Here is a 10,213-nt window from a genome sequence, read left to right on the forward strand (position 1 = left end):
GAGAGGAGAGGAGAGGAGAGGAGAGGAGAGGAGAGGAGAGGAGAGGAGAGGAGAGGAGAGGAGAGGAGAGGAGAGGAGAGGAGAGGAGAGGAGAGGAGAGGAGAGGAGAGGAGAGGAGAGGAGAGGAGAGGAGAGGAGAGGAGAGGAGAGGAGAGGAGAGGAGAGGAGAGGAGAGGAGAGGAGAGGAGAGGAGAGGAGAGGAGAGGAGAGGAGAGGAGAGGAGAGGAGAGGAGAGGAGAGGAGAGGAGAGGAGATGCAAACTCTCTTGTCCTTTACATTTTTGTACTCTTCTGGCAAGAATGTCTTAGAAATCTTCATGCCAAAAGCCCAGTGTGAATAGGTACAATTATTTGACAGCTGAATTGATAACTCCATCATTCAAAGCCTTTAAATTTTTATGCCCAACCCAGAAGTCCAGCTTCTCACCCTGCACATGTATGCATACACTCTTTTTACGTGGCTCCATTGTTGTTCGTGGTTCTGCCTGGACAGAAATGTGTGATGTCATTCATGGGTACATTCAATATGTCAGTCATCGATAAAATAAAGCTTCTCTTACACTGTATATCTCTATAGGGTGCCTAAAAAGAGCAGTAAAATGTCACAATCCCTGTTAATGATGGGATTTCTGAAATCAGGCTGTGTTGGCCAAGCTCGATTATTGATCACAAAGAGCACAGATTAAATCCAAGAATAATCTGGGTGTGTAAAAAAATTACCCTTTACTAGAAATGTCCCTCCTGTTGGAGGGATTCCATTTAGAAAGGGAATACAAAAAATTAAAGTTGGCTAAGATTAATTTTTCATTTGGTGCAGAATTATTTTAAAATGCATTATAGGTTAAGGCAAAATACTTTGTTCAACTTGACCCTAAAATTTTCACATTAATTTGCCTTATTAATATATTTTTTTGTTGGTTAGGGTTTTTTTTTAAGTAAATCCCTTTTTTATGCAGAGTGCTTTTACAAAATAAAATATCAAAAGTTTTTGCTTTTTAAGCATGAAAGTAAATACATTTCCAAAAGAGAAATATTTTGAAACTGTAGAAATTATATATTTGGGATTAATTTCCCCACAGCTTTTTTCTGTCACTTTCAAGTTCAGTTTTGAAATTAGTCTCCATCCCTTTCACATGTTATTTTTATTTAGTAAAAGCAACTTGAAAACAAAGCCCAGCTTCAGGGAGACTACAAACTTATTTGACTCACCAGGAACTTAGCTCCTGTTGAGAAGAACCCAATGGAGTGCAACAATCTAATAGTCTTTAGTAGCCAAAATTATTTTTCATGTTATTAATATCTAACTTTTTTTAAGATTGACAACTGAAACAACCACTGATTTTTTTTGCACAGCCATGCTTTGTGTGTTGGCATGGTTGCAGATTTAGAAGATCTATCAGGATTTTAATCTCAGAAAACAATATTTCTCAGACAGAGCATCACCTTGTTCCTGCCATGGCAAAGTACTGCAATTGCAGGTTTATTGTAAAGGGGCTTTTGGCATTTCTGTGGTCACTGATTGGAGTTGGATGGGGTTAGAATTATTATGGCAGTGACTTTACTCTTTTCTTTTAGCTTTGAAGCTTTTAACCTCACCCTCAGAAGTGCATTGTTATTCTTGCATAATGAAGGTGATAACAATATTTAGCATCTCAAATGCTTTCACAATGTTTGATGACATGAGGCTAATTAGCTGCATTTTACAGATGTACAAAAAGGTGAAAACCTAATAATTTGCAGAATTAGACATTGGAGCCTAAAGGTCTCGGCCACCATCCCTGATAAAGTCAAAGCTAAAGGAAAAATAAATATAATTTTATAATTTGAAAGGGCCACTTCATAGATGTGTGTCTACATGGCCATAATATTGCAACAGGTTAAATGAACAAGTTAAAATAGGCCTCAGTAGTCCTGACTTGATTTTAGACCTTTAACAACGCTTTACCATGAAATAACATCCCCTTAAGATGTGTGAAGCATTAATTTTATGTAGCTGAGAATCAAAGTATTTATGTGTTTGTTTATTTACCTATATAATGGCATTTCAAGCTTCTTTAACATCATTGCTGTGTCTGGGTGCCCTCCAAATGCATGCTCAGATGTTAGATAAGATAAATATTAAAATAATTTGTGTCTATAATTATTGCTGCTGCTGCCAGGAGCCCTTTTGATACCAAAAAGAAAACCTGATTAATGCAAATTAGTTGATCATAATAAACATAAAGAAGAATCACTGCAGCACTGAGTACAGTTTTGACATAAAAACAAAGATGCGTAGATCCGAAAAGGTTTGGGCCTCAGAGGCTTTACTGGGATGCCATTTTGGGTGGAAGTTTTTAGGAGGAGCATTAGGAGTCTCTCTCCTAACCTATCCACTATATTCCTTGGAAAATCCCTTGCAGTCAAATAGTGCATGGCCAGAAAATCTGTGGGAAGGTCAAAGCCAGGAAAGTCACCCTTGCTTTGCATGCAGCCAGTTCTGGCTGGGATTTATCCCTCTCATTTCCAGATATTGGCAAAGCCCACATCTTCAGTGGAGCTACTCCATGGAAAGAAATGAGCCTTTCCAGGATGTGGATGGCATCCTAAAAAGGCTGTCTAAAATATGTATAACATTAAAACTTTAGAAGAAGTGCCTTTTTCTTTCTACTTGCTGTCGAGAAGCTCCAGACAACTACTGGTAAGTAAACTTTGCATTTGTATCCTGGGAAACCTTAACCCTGAGGACACATATTTTATTAGATATACCTGAAAATGTATTAGATATATCACCATCAGGACATTCAGCCTGGTCTAAGGAACTAATACCAAGCCTGGACAGTAGAGAAATATGCAAAATAGTCCAGGTAATGAACAGCCAGAAATTTGTTTCAAGAAACCTCAGGTTTTTTCAGTGTCCCAGTGAGTCACTGGCCAGCACTGATGCAGGTTTTCCGGATCAGAGGATTCTAAATAAAAGCCTTTTCTCAAAACCAGGAACATTGCTACTGGATACTCACTGCAAAGATAGTTTGAGCACAAATGTTGCTCCTGTTTCATGCAGCTCAACTAATAGGTATAATTCAGACATAGCTTCCCAGATTAATTCCAGCCTTAGTGTCACAGCTCTGACACCACCAAAACCAATTACACTGGTACAACTGAGGGCAGAGATAGGCTTCTCCTGACTACCTAAATTTTAAAGGACCAGCCCAAATGATGACTCCAGTCTAGGGGTAATTACACTTTCCCTAGGTATAAAAGAGAAAAAAAATACTGGGATACTGGTACAAAAAACCAAACCAAAACAAAACAAAGCAAAATGAAACAAACAAACAAACAAAACAGTGACAGAGAAGGATTAGACAACTCTTTCATTTGTTTTTTCATTGCCTGAGGCACATGTGCTGTGAACATTTGGAAGGAAGGCTCCACCTTCATAACTGCCTCTCACTGAATGTCAACTGAGTGTGGTCAAGATTGCATCCCAGGCTTGAATCTCCTCCTGGGAGTTTCTTTTTGAAAAGCCTCACACACCAGAGCAGGCAATGGCATCTATTGATCACCTGTAAAAGGTTGTCTGTTCCTTTGAGGACCAAGAATGGCTGACAGCCCAGGAAATCCGGCCTTCACTCAGGGTCCTGCTAAAGCTGACAAATGAGGCAGGAGGCTTTCCATCAACACCTCCAGGGATAGGAGAGGGTTTTTTCAGAAGCCATCTCTTCCATAAGATCAGGATTTGGGTTGATTCATATTTCTGAATCAACTGCTGAATCAACTGAATTTATCCTGCTGCACTGAATGCTTCAAGATGCATTGCTGAACACAAGTAGCAAATCTAGCCAAGACTAGAGGCCTTAAGGATGGATTGTATGAGATGGGAGTAGACTCAGAAATTTAGAAGCAGACACTTGAGTACAGGGTCTTTTGAAGTGATATCCTGTGGTTTTATATACAGGAAAGGTTTCACTTTGGTTTAGCAAAAGGGATGCAGAATAAATTATTTTGAAAGCCAATGATAACGTTTGATAATGTGCGTGGGTGCTCACCCCATCACCTGATGTTTCAATGTGCTATAGCTCCTGTAGACTCACATGTGAGTCTCTTACACTGCTTCTAATCCTGTACTGCAGGTAACGGGAACATAAATATTTCTATATCCATAAACTGTGGAGAGGGCACATCCCTCACCTAGGTGATGTAAACTACCCATGTTCCTAAGCCATAGTCAGTCACCAAACTGAAAAGTTGTCAAAGATTATGTTTAAATTGCATTACAGAGCTATCTAAAAGCACCTGAAATCTTTCTGATTATCCTGCAACACTAGGAATATGTTTATATGGATCAATCTTGGCCAGAGCACTTGCCAAAATCAATAAACTCCTATAGGCATGATAGATGTTTTCCCTTCCATATGCCTGGATTGTCAGTGACTACAGACTTCCACTGTCTTAAAGGAAAAATGGCTCATTCCTAAGCCAGGAGATTTATGCTGGAGAAGAGAGAAAATTTGGTTATCCAATAGCCTGAAAAGAGAATTCAGTAGTTCCTGAGAGTGAACAGAGAATGAGACCTGACAACTGATTTTAGCAACACTGACAGGAAGATCGGGTCATCAAAGTCTGAAGACACATTTGATTTGCAGAGTTATTCGCTCTACATGCACAGTGAAGATGCATGACATCATGTCAGAGAGGTGGATCAAGTAGACCAGTGGGAATGGAAAGAAAATTGCATGAAAACATGGGATTTCCTCATCTCTCTAAACATCATAAATCATGTCTGAGTTGCTTAGTCACTGATCTATCATACTCCAGTAAAACAAGCACTTAAATATTTGACTATCCTGAGGTCTTTGAGAATGCAGGAGGCTTGAAAATCTTGCTGCCTCCTATCTCTCTTCTATCTCAATTCTTAAAAAAAAAAATAAATAAATCTTCCAGAGACCAACTCCTTCCACTCAGACAGGGCAGGAATAGTTTGGGCAGGTATTCTCTGCACCACAGGCAAGTGAAATCTGAGACCTGCTGCTAAAGCCAGAAGCAAAGGAAGACTGCAAAAATCTTACCCTGGGTGTTGTCCACTCCAAGGGCAAGAACCGAGAGACAGGGCACTGAAACAGCAACTCAGAGCAGAGATACAGAATTTGCTGCTCAGGGTTTGTGTGATAAAACTTCCAGTCAATTTTCCAATGAAGAGATAAGGAGAGTTGTCCCCACCAGAGCCTGCACACCAGTTTTACATCTCTTGATGCAAAAGGACAACTCTGTAAAACAAAAAATGACCATTCCCCTGTGACATCCATGAAGTACCTATGCAGAGATGACAGGGCAAATATACATTATCAAATCCATAGGTTTTCACCTTCCTCTCCCATGACCTCTCTGGAAAAGGTCTCTAAATGCAAATAAGGTTGGCAAGAGCAGATGGAAGCATAACTCTTTTTGGATGTCCAAGATTTTATAGAAAAGTCACCTTACGGAAATTATTAGGCAAGAATATCCCTTTTACGTCCATGCATCCAGTACACAGAATGAAAATCCTTATAGAAAGGTTATCAGTGTCTGACAAAATTAATTGGGTTTTCATAAAGGAAAACATCCTGCCTGCTATTAATGGAAAGACCCTGGGTGACTGTTCAGAAATCCATCACATGTTCAGTCCCTCCTTTCTCATTTTTGGCTTTCCCATGGGTCTTGTTCAATTCCTACTTGAGGATCCTCCTTTCTCTGGGCTCAGCATAATTTGATATTCCCCTCCACTTCCTGTCCCATACTGATACTTCAAAAAAAAGTCTATTATGAAGCAGCTGCAATCAAGAATAACAGTTCAGGACCTGTATCTATTCATTACTGTTTCCTTAGAGTCCCTAAATATAGTTTAAAATTTATCACAGAATCTATAAATCTGCTCCAGTGTGACACTACAGGAAGTAAATTCATCAGCCATCATTTCTGCATACGTGGAGAAGAGGGATGACCTTCTGTAACTGGCTTGAGGTTTTGCAAGGCAACTTCACCTCCTGCAGAGAGGGATCCTCTGCCCTCCCTAGCCATGGTCAGTCTTGGTATGGGGGGGAACAAACCACCAGTGTCAAAAACAAATCATCATCACCCCCCTGCATTCACAGCAGCCCGTACTGTGACTTCATTTATTCTGACTTCTTAATTTTTCACAATGGTTGCAGCTGAGAAAAGAAGCTCCTCTATGGCTGGTGAATATCAGGGAAGAGTGTAATTGAAAGCAGAACTGGAGCTGAAGGATTGTATTCTGACTTGGAATAAAGAAATGTAGGTCTGTAGACAGCAGTACTACCTGCAGCCGTGGGACCACCCTGAGTTATGCACTGGGTGATTTGTGATTTAGCAGGAAAAGAGTTATCCACTCAAGAAGTGTAAGAAGGTTAATATGATTCTAACACACAGTGAAATAAATAGTTGCACTGTAATATTACAATGAAATAATAATTGGGAATTAAAATGGTCATGGGCTAAGTCTAAGTACGAATGCAGGTGGTTCACTAATTATCCATGTTAGCATGAACACCAGCATTTTTGCAAGCAAAATTTCCCTGAGCATTTCAGTCACTTTTGTCTTCCCAGAGGACAAGTTTTCATTAATTATTTCAATGCTTCTGCAGTCAACAGTAACCCAGAGTGGAAATGTAAAAGGACAGGTTAAATAACCAGGTGTTTTGTACCTTGAGAGAAAAAAATGAGTTGAGCTTCAGGTCAAAGCCTAAATTTAAACTTATAACAAGGGAAATATACTTCTACAATAGAGTGATCCAACATGCACCCGGGAGTCTGCATAGCCTCAGGGAATTGTGTGAAACAGGTATAAATTTGCTATACATTTGTGTTGTGCCTTGGTTTCTGTAGAGCTGTAGCTTAGGTATGCACACAGGAGCCTATGGAACCAGCACTGACAACCAGGTGACACAGGGGCCCTCCAAGTCTCTGGGTATGGACACACCTATGCACAGGCAGAACACACACTCCATTTCTTTTGTAACAAGGTAGGGAGTCCATACCACCCATAAGCTCCCACCTATAGCTGAATTAGAATTCAACCAAAAATCGCATTAAAAAAAAAAAAAAATCGTTTGAAGATTAAAAAATCAGCTACCAAGATGTTAGGAAAGACCAGTCTAAATTATTCACACTCTCTCTTCCTCTATTGCTCCTTCTACATATTACAATCACACCTGTTTTTTTTTTCCTTTGCCTCATTCAGGGCACAGGGAGGACATTGCCCTTCCTGAGCCATGGACCTGTATTTTACTTACTCCTCCCTCCTGCTTTCCTGCAGACATGTCAAAGCTGATGTGTTTTCCATAGTGCTCATCAGCCTGCATCCAAACTCTGCCCAAGTGATGGATTTATCTTCATATCTTCTCCCCAGATTTAGGGATGGGAGGAAGTGGAAGAAATTAAGCACTGGATTTTCAGTTTAGGTTGAGATGAACATTGTATTTTTAAACAATTTTATATTTGATATTCTGAAGGATAAATACAAGCATGAGACTTGCTGGTTTTAGATGCCACTGAGAGTTCTGCACCCAAAAAGAGTTCAGGGTGTGAAATTTGGCATCTTAAAGATGATCACACATTTAGTACCTGTTTCCTTGTGACAAGATTGGATTCAGTTTTCCAATGCCATATAGGACCTCTATAGAAGGGGTAGACAGGAAGAAGTAGGGGTAAATAGGGCATTTTAAAGGCTTAATTTACAGGGTTTTTTTTCAATAAGGGCTTCTTTTGGTTTGTTTTCCCAAACACTTCCTAAGCTTTGCAAAAAACAAAGCAGGTTCCCTCTTGTCCCTTCATCACCCACCCTGATTCCTCCCCAGATTAAAGCCAGTCTTGAGTGAATCAAGAGTCTCAGTGATTAAAAAGGAGTATGAGAATTTGTGGCCTATGAGTCTGTGGACATTAGAAATACAAATGATTCTGGAGAGGAAAACAACCCATGCTGAGGACTTAAAGACCATATTTTGGGGGTAACTTCAGCGTAATTTTATTGTGGCCCTGAGGACTGAGTTGCCATGAGTGTAGTAGGTGGACGTCCAAGGAAACCATGCTTCATGAGCCAAGGTAAAATCTCATCACTCCAAGGTAGAACTACCACCATGGAGGAAATCACTTCAATTACACATTGCTAATCTGAACCTAAATGCAGGTCTAGATGCATCCTAACTCAACTTGTGATTCAAAAGCACAGGATAAAAATTTAAAATTTGCAGATTGCGCTAATTGCAATATTTCTATTTTCTTCAACCTCAAAGCACTGAAGCTGGTTATCTTAAAAATATCCCTTCAATATCACAACAGCTGTGTGCACTGTGTGTATTGCTATGGGAACAGTAGAGCTAAAGCATTAACTGAGATCCTGGAATCTTAGAATGCCCTGAGTTGGAGGGGACCCACAAAACTCATTGAGTCCAACTCCTGGCTTTGCACAGGACACCCCAGGAGTCCCAGCCATGTGCTCTGGGTGCACTGTCCAAACACTCCTTGAACTCTGTCAGGGTTGGTGCTGTGACCACGTCCCTAGGGAGGCTGTTCCAGTGCCCAAACACCCTCTGAGTGAAGAACCTTTTTCTGATATCCAACCTAAACCTGCCCTGACTCAGGTTCAGGCCATGCCCTCAGGTCATGTCATTGGTCACCAGAGAGGAGACATCAGTTCCTGCCACTGCACACCCTCTTTGGGTGAGGAAGCTGTAGATTGCTAGGAGGCCTCTCCTCAGTCTCCTCTTCTGTGGGCTGGGTAAATCAAAGTGAGAAGGTTGAAAATAATACATAGGATGTCTTGATTCAAGTCTCCTTGCATTACACATTAGGAATCTTTCCACTGAGTTCATTGGAGCTTTGTTTGGAGTAAAATGTAGCTGCAACAGACACAGCAGCACAGCAGCTATTACTCACTCAAATTCCCAAAAGGAATTTTGCCTGCAAAAAGACCACAAGATCTGACCCCACTAATGACTTCCATGGTGTTTTCTGCACAATATAGATTACCAAAGTGGAGCCATAACTCAGAGGGTTTTCCTGCTCCAACCTGCCCATCATCAGCTCTTCCCTGCAATCTCAGCAATGAAGAAAGGTAGAGTGGCCATTCACAAGGTGTTTGCCCAAGAATAACAGCTCTCAGCCTGCTCTGTAAACCAGATTTTAGTCATCAAAGCAAAGAAAAGAAGGAATAAAAGTCCACCCAAGCAAACAAAACACACAAACAAAACCCTTCAAGATATTAAAATCTGCTCAAAGAGAATACAATTTAAAAAAAATAAAAATTGAGAAATTGATAGAACACTAATGTTACTTTAGCATCTTATGTGGTAGCTGGGGGGATGTGATCTTAGGGATTCTGTTCATCCTCCTCCTGACATTGAAATGTAAGATAATTGATGTAAGAAGTCTCTAGACAAAATGTATATATTTCCTAGAGTATATGCAGACAGAGTGTCTCCATTTGTGTCCTTTACAGGATGCTCATTCTCTGGTCTGGCCCCAATCCTGCTTCATTTCACTCAATGCCCTCAAGACCTGTGAAACAACATCAGAAGGAAACTGCAAGAACGTATTTCAAGAACTTTTGAGGAAAAAAGGGTTAGAGAGAGAAACTCAGGAGCTAGTTCCATCTAAAGAAAATGGAAAAAACCACAATAATTGCCGACTGCAAAAATCTGCCATGCAAATCCGCCTCTAATTTTTGCCATTGCTGAGATCCTGGAATCAATATTTTAGTCCAACTGCAATCTGTTTATGAACGAAAGGAGGGAAAGGTTGTAGCATTACGAATTAAAAAATAATAATCTCTCAAGCTTAATAACAGCAAAGATGATTATTTCCTTTGATTTGTCAGGCTAATTGAAAATAGCTTTATAGTTCACAGATGATTAATTAGGAGCCAACAAGATCTCCATTTGCATCTCGGTAATTCTTCACTCTGTTTTATTTCAACATTTAGTCTTTATGCTTAAAGTATTCATTGAGAAAGTAGAAAGGTGATGAACATAAGATTCTAAATGTGTACCATTTGTTCTAATTTTTTTTTTTTTTTACATATTTTTGTCAACAGAGAAGAAAGGAAAGAATAAACAACATTACAAAACGATTACTGCCTGTTCTGCTTCCATCTGCCAAATCTTCCTTTACGGTAGACATACTTTAACCAGGTTCACTTTGAAACAGGAGAGAAAGAGCCCAAATAAAGGTCAACCCTCTGC

This window comes from Lonchura striata, chromosome 5 (genome assembly GCF_046129695.1).
Source record: "Lonchura striata isolate bLonStr1 chromosome 5, bLonStr1.mat, whole genome shotgun sequence".
Lineage (NCBI taxonomy): Eukaryota > Metazoa > Chordata > Aves > Passeriformes > Estrildidae > Lonchura > Lonchura striata.